Genomic DNA, 7,212 nt, shown 5'->3' on the forward strand with positions numbered 1-7,212 from the left:
GAGTGTCTTAATTGTTAGGTAGAGCTTGGCCGGAAGTAAGATTACCATCATTATGGATTTTTTTTTTTAAGATTTATTTTTGAGACAGACAGCGCAAGTGGGGAAGGGGCAGAGAGAGGGGGGACCGAAGATCCAAAGCAGGCTCTGCTCTGACAGCAGTGAGCTCATTGCAGAGCTCGAACTCAAGACCCTTGTGGTCACGACCAGAGCTAAAGTCAGACACTCAACCCACTGAGTCACTCAGATGTCCTGGATTTTTTTTTTTTTTAATGTCGCAATTATGCAGAAAGAATTTAAGCTTTTCCAATCAAAAACATTCAGGGTATGGGGCGGGGCGGGGGGAGGTCATGTGCCAATACTCCCCAAAGGCTGGTTCTCGATGACTAACATTTATGCACACTTTTATTGTTTACAAGTGCATAAACACACACGCGTGTGCACAAACACACATGCATCATAAATACAGGAATTATTGTCCTATAATTTTCTTTTGTTTTTAAGTGAGCTCTATGCCCAGCGTGGGACTCAAACTCACAACTCCCATATCAAGAGCGGCATGATCTACCAACTGAGCCAGTTAGGAACCCCGTGCATGTCTTATAATTTTCAAAATGAAAAAAAATGAATCTCAGGGAGACCATCCAGCTTTTTTTTAAGCAATTTAAAAAAAAATTTTTTTAATATGTATTTATTTTTAAGAGAGAGAGACAGAGTGTGAGTGGGGGAGGAGCAGAGAGAGAAAGGGAGACACAGAATCAGAAGCAGGCTCTGGGCTCCAAGCTGTCAGCACAGAGCCTGACGCGTGGCTTGAACTCATGGACCACGAGATCATGACCTGAGCGGAAGTCGGACACTTAACTGACTGAGCCACCCAGGCGCCCCAAAACCATCCAGCTTTAAATTCATCTTTTCTCTCATTGAGGTTTTTCAGCCCATTTTAGTAGCTACTAAACATATCTCTCATGCTTAAGCCTTTAATAAAGTTTCTCTTTTGAGCCTACTTAATATTTAAATATTTAATTAAAACATTCAGAAACTTTCTAAACGTCCCTTGAAAACTTCAAAAGAACATGGTCTTCCATTGTAGAGTCTGCATTTCTCTATCCATACATATTGTTTCATTTTACATTTAATTCATTTTGGGCTACTTAATATTTTAAGATTAATAGATATAAAAATTAGCCTCTACCCATGGATTTTTTTCGCTTTCAGTTTTTGTACTATAATTATTTCTAGCCGAGGATCTTAGAGCCGGACTGCCAGGAAAGAAAAACCTAGATTCTTTGCATTATATGTTTCTAATCTATTTTAATATTACTCTCTGCCTCAGTAAAATCATCAACCAAAATGCAGATGATTGTATCCTCTTCGGGTGGTTTTTGTGAGGAGTTAGTACATTATTTGTGTAGAGTGCTTTCAGTTCTAACCTTTCTGGTACAGAATAAGTGTGGAGGACTGTGGTTCATTTTATCCTGTGTGATTAGATGCTTCATTGTTTGCCGACAAGAACTTCCATTTATGAACACAATGTAGCAGGTTGAAAAAGGCCAGATTTCCTCCTGTAACACCTGGGATTAGGGCAAACAATTGTCAAAATTATGTTTCAAATACATCACAGAGCTGTGCAAGGAAGGAGAACCAGCCGAACTAAAATCCATCAAGAGGAGAATCTTTTCAGGTGAAGAGATGATCTATGTATTCAAATGCAAGCCCTATCAACTCCTAGAAGATTTCTTGCAGGAAGTGAAAAACTATTCCTAAAATGTATACAGAAATGCAAAGCACCCAGAATAACCAAAAGAATTTGTTTTTTAAAAAAAGAACAAATTTGGAAAATTACAGTTCCTGATTTCAACGCTTGCTAGAAAGCTGCATTAATCAAGATAGTGTGGTACTCACAAAATTATATATATGTGTGTATATATATATATATATATCAGTGAAACACAACTGAAGTTCAGAAATCAGCACTAATATTTATGGTTAACTGATTTCAAAATTCAATGGGAGAAATTACGTCTCATTTGTCTAACAAATGATGCTGGGTAAATTGGATATCCACATGAATAAAACTGAGTTTAGACCCTTATTTCATACCATATGCAAAAATTAACTTAAAATTGCTGAAAGACTTAAATGTGAGAACTAAGCCTATGAAAGTTTTAGAATAAAATATAGGGGAAACTTTTGAAAGCTGAGCAGACCTTTTAGATGCAATACCAAAAGCATGATGCATAAAACTTAAATATTAACATATTGGACTACATCAAAATTGAAAATATTTGCTCTATAAAACACAAGTCTGATTTCATGATTGTAGAGCGACAGTAATTAAGTCAATGTGGTACTGTTGTTTGCTTATACAAGCAGATTAGTGGATTAGAAAATAGTATCTTGTGACAGACCCACACATGCATGGTCAGTTCATTTTGACAAGGGAACCAAAACCATTTCATGAGAAATAAAATTCTCTTTAACAAATGATGCTGGAAAACTGAATAACAGTATAAAAAAATGAACTTCGATTTTTACCTCTCACCATATAAAAAATTAATGTGAGGTGATCTTAGATTTAAATATAAAAGATAGGGGCGCCTGGCTAGCTCGGCCTGTTGAGCATCCGACTTCTGCTCAGGTCATGATCTCATGGTTCATGAGTTCAAGCCCTGCGTGGGGCTCCATGCTGACAGCTCAGTGCCTGGAGCTTGCTTCAGATTCTGTGTCTCCCTCGCTTTCTGCCCCTCCCCCACTCGCTCTCTGTCTCTCTCTCTCTCTCAAAAATAAACATTAAAAAATTTTTTAGGGGCGCCCAGGTGGCTCAGTTGGTTGAGCATCTGACTTCGGCTCAGGTCATGATCTCGCAGTTTGTGAGTTCGAGCCCTGCGTCGGGCCCTGTGCTGACAGCTCAGGGCCTGGACCCTGCTTTGGATTCTCTGTCTCCCTCTCTCTGCCCCTTTCCGCTCATGCTCTGTCCCTCTCTGTCTCTCAAAAAATTAATAAACGTTAAAAACAAATTTTTTAAAATTTTTTTAAATCTTAAAAAAAATAAAAGATAATGATTCTAGAAGAAAATTGGATTCTATTTCTGTGACTTTGGAATTTCTTAGCTAGAACATATACATGCACAGTCACATGAACACACACACGCGAAAAGCTAAACAAAAAAGAATAAAAGTGATGAATGAAAAGGCACTATCAAGAAAATCAAAATGTTGGCCATAAAATGGGAGAAATATATATAATATAGATGTAACCAAGGACTGTTTTTTAAATATATGTGTATACACTAAACATTGTTGCAACTCAATACTAAGAAAACAAACATCTCAATTTAAGGAAAATAAGCAAAAGACTTCGAAAGACCCTTAACAAAAGAAGATGTGATAAACCACTAAAAACGTGTTCAACAACATTGCACATAAGGGAAATGCAAAATAAAACTACTTCAAACCCTCTGGAATGTGACAGTTCAAGAAACTGAGCACGCTAGATTGTGGCAATGATGTGAAGCAACTAGAACTCTCATATTTTTCTGCTGAAAAATAATACAGCCACTTTGGAAAACTGATTGACAGTTTCTAACAAAGCCTCACATACGTATTGCCAACTATTCAGCTATTCCGCTAGTGTGTTTATTTACCTAAAATAAATAAAAACGTATGTTCACAAAACGACTTTCACGAGAATGTTAATACCAGCTTTACCCAATAGAGTCCATTACTGGAAACAGTTTAAATATCCATCAACAGGGAGATGAATGAACAAATCGTGGCATATTCATAGAATAAAATACCATTTAGCAATAAAAGAAATAAACTACTCGTATACACAACGATATGTATCTCAAAAAACTATGATTGAAAAAAAGAGGTGGACAAAAAAGAGTGCATATAGTATGATTTCTAAAACAAGCAAAAAACTAAGGCAAAAACCACAAAAGTAGTTGTCTGGAATCTGATCCAAAAAAGGACACAAAATAACTGAGGGGGTGGTAAAATTGTTCCATATTTTATCATGGTCATTGTTTCAAGGAGGTATATAATAGTTAAAGGTCATCAAATTACATATGTAAAATGAGCATATTATGCTATATGTAATTATACCTCACTAGGGTTAATGTTAAAAATAAAAATAAAAAAATAGGGGTGCCTGGGTGGATCAGTCATTTAAGCCTGTGATTCTTGATTTGGGCTCAGGTCATGATCTCATGGTTTGTGAGTTCAAGCACACCCCCCATCCCAACTCCCACCCTTGGGCTCTTTAATTCTCTCTCCCTCTGTCTCTGCTCCCCCACCCAATCGTGCCCACTCTTTTTCTCTCTTAAAACAAATAAATAAAGTAAGCATGTGATAGATGATAGATAGATAGATAGATAGATAGATAATAGATAAAAATAAGGGCAAAATAGATATTTTCAGAGAAACAAACCTCACCAGTGGAAACTCTAAAGAGTACTTTTCAACTCCACCATGAAACTTGCGGGACCTCTCGGCCTGTCCTAGCAGGGATTACCTGCACCCCCAGTTCCCGAGGGGGCTCTTGCGCCCCAGTCGTGGAGGTGCAGTGCTCACCGCGGGCCCCCGCCTGTGTTTGCAGCGCCAGTAGAAGACTGATCTTTGAAAATACGTATTTGGGAGATAGTCACGTTCTATTAAATACTTTGTGCTGGTGCTGCCGTGAAAAAAATCTGGTTACACTGCGGGTTGGCCTGCTGCCTCTGCAGGACAGCACCGCCTGGGCCCTAGGATGAGGGTCCGCCTGAGCAGACACACCATGAGTCAAGCAACTCAGGGATGCAACCTACCGTTCTGTCCCACTGGGAGGAAGCATTGAGTCCGGGGAGCTGATTGCTCAAGTCGGACGCTTAACCAACTGAGACACCCAGGTGCCCCGAGCTGATTGCTTTTTAAAAAATGAAAAGATGGGGCTCCTGGGTGGCTCAGTCGGTTGAGCGTCCAACTTCGGCTCAGGTCATGATCTCATGGTTTGTGAGTTCAAGCCCCACATTGGGCTCTGTGCTGACAGCTCGGAGCCTGGAGCCTGCTTCGGATTCTGTGCCTCCCTCTCTCTCTGCCCCAACCCACTCGCTTTCTGTCTCTGTCTCTCTCAAAAATAAATAAACATTTTTAAAAAAATGAAAAGAAAGTTTTATTCCTGGGAGGAAGGAATGCATGAACCTTTGGGAGGTTAAGTCTTCAAAGAAGCTCAACCATGCCAATGTCGTTAAATGAAAAGAAGTTATCAGGGAAAATGATCATCTTTATTTTATCTTCGAGGACATGAAGGAGTAGCTTTACCAGCTCATTAAAGAAAGAAATAAGTGGTTTCCTGAATCAGCTATAAGGAATATCATGTATCAGATATTACAAGGACTTGTATTTCTTCACAAACATGGCTTCTTCCAGCGGGACTTAAAGCCTGAGAACTTTCTCTGCACCAGCCCAGAACTTGTGAAAATACAGACTTCAGGTTGGCGGGAGAAATCCGATCAAGACCTCCATACACAGACTATGTATCTACCAGAAGGTACAGGGCTCCAGAAGTGCTCCTGAGGTCTACCAGTTGTGCTCCTCCATTGACATCTGGGCTGTGGGCTGCATCATGGCAGAAGTGTGCACCCTCAGGCCACTCTTCGCTGGGGCCAGTGAAATCAACACAATTTTCAAAACTTGCCAACTGTTGGGGACCCGGAAAAAGACCAATGGGCCCGAAGGCTACCAACTTTCAAGTGCGATGGACTTCCACTGGCCCCAGAAGGTACCCAGTAACTTAAAGACCTTGATTCCAAATGCTAGCGGCAAAGCCGTTCAACTCCTGAGAGACAAGCTGCAGAGGGATCCCAAGAAACAGCCAACAGCTAAGTCAGGCCCTTCAACAGCCTTACTTGCGGACCAGGCATTCACTGGGCTACATTGCATAGAACCTTGAGGATTCGGGAAAACCACAGAAGGATGTCCTGGAAAAGGTAGGCCCACCTTCTCACATGAAGCCTGTCCACGCTACCCAGATCCCACCCAAGCCAAGTGCACAGATTTCTTCAAGGCAGCATCAAGCCCGCCAGCCTTCTCGGCATTTCATGTACCCCCCACAAAGCAGAGGCTCCCAGGCCAGATCACTCGAACCACCTTCTGGTGGACAAGCCAAGCCCGTTGCTCTTCCTGTCCCTCCATACCAAGAATCCCCAGTCAAAAATACGAGCTGGCCTGGAACACAAAAATGGTGAGATCAAGCCAAAGAGTAGGAGAAGGTGGGTCTTGCCTCCTGGTCAGCAAAGGAATCTGATGACTGGGTTGACTCGGTTGGATGACTTAGATTACAGTCTATCCCTCACCAGGATTGCCCTGAAAAACAGGAAGAGACAGAGTGAAGAGAGACCCTCTGCAGAACTGAGAGTGGTTTGGACCTGAAGCCCTCTGCGCCCCGGTACTGGAAGTGGCGCCCCCTACCCAGACCTCCTGTCAGAGATGAGACACAGCAGCCCTGAGAGCCAATGCCAAGCAGCACTACTTGAAGCCGTCTGGATCCACGCCTGGGATAAATCTAAGAAGCGGCATACTTCCAAATCCAGGCAAGGGTTTTATTTCATCGAAGACACGGTCTACTTCTGATTTGTACGGAAAATCTTCAGGGACAGTTGTCCGTTATCAGCAAAATACATTCAGTATTCTGCAAAACACATTCAGCAAAATACATTCAATACTACTACTTCTAGTGGACTAATGAAACTATATGCCCTCCTTTCTGAAAAAAAAAGAAGTTGGTTCCGCTACGCAGAGGGTACACTTGGCACCTATTCCAGACCCTTCCCCTGGCTATTCTTCCCTGAAGGCCGAGCGGCCTCATCCCGGGTGACCTTGTTTCCACACGCAGCCTAGAAGCATATCTGGATTGATGCCATGGCCTCCGGCTGCCCAGCCAGTGCACGGCCCACCGGACTAGGCTTCTAAGTATGCGTCTCAGCGATGACTTTCATGAAGCTTCTGGGGGGGGGGGGGGGCGGAAAGCGAGACACTGTCCATCTGCCAACTGGTGTTCGGCCAGCAAGACACTTGACGATGGTGTAAAAGCAAACACTTGATAGTTATTCTTCTGAACCAAGACATTTCAATATCCTTTAAAAAAAAATTTTTTTTTTGATAGTGATCTGAGTGCAATATCCTTTTTTGGTACCAAATTATTTTATTCTAGAACTCGATCCTGTTGTTTTTTTAA

At 41.6% G+C, this 7,212-nt stretch overlaps 1 pseudogene; it reads left to right on the forward strand.

Annotated features, from left to right (window-relative positions):
• The first annotated feature begins 280 nt into the window (after positions 1-280).
• LOC124501857 (serine/threonine-protein kinase ICK-like) lies at positions 281-6,966 on the forward strand (annotated as a pseudogene).
• Positions 6,967-7,212: the final 246 nt, after the last annotated feature.

This window comes from Lynx rufus, unplaced genomic scaffold (assembly GCF_022079265.1).
Source record: "Lynx rufus isolate CCGP_SWC_20201006 ecotype Redwood Valley unplaced genomic scaffold, mLynRuf1.p SCAF_7, whole genome shotgun sequence".
Taxonomy (NCBI): domain Eukaryota; kingdom Metazoa; phylum Chordata; class Mammalia; order Carnivora; family Felidae; genus Lynx; species Lynx rufus.